A 332-nucleotide genomic window follows, 5' to 3' on the forward strand; every position below is an offset into this window, starting at 1 on the left:
ATCATTACGCACCTTCTTCAATTATTTTTCTCCCATTGACTTGTGGTAAAGGGTGGAAAAGCCATCCACCCTCACAAGTTGCAGCCCTTTCGTGCCTTGATGGCAGGCTTTGGGGTTGGACCACTTAATCCCTTCAATTTTGGGTTTCTGAATGATCCTGGTAACTGGATTATAGCTCCTTTTCCAGTGTAATAAACGATATCTCCGATCGATTTTATAAGCAAAGTAACGTAGCAAAATTGCTTATGAAGAAAAAAAAGAAGTCCATGGAGCTCAAGACATTTCTGAGCTATCTAGTATGTACAATCTTAGAAGGGTGTGCAAAAACGGAT

Source organism: Tigriopus californicus, chromosome 5 (assembly GCF_007210705.1).
Source record: "Tigriopus californicus strain San Diego chromosome 5, Tcal_SD_v2.1, whole genome shotgun sequence".
In the NCBI taxonomy this organism is placed as follows: Eukaryota; Metazoa; Arthropoda; class Copepoda; order Harpacticoida; family Harpacticidae; genus Tigriopus; species Tigriopus californicus.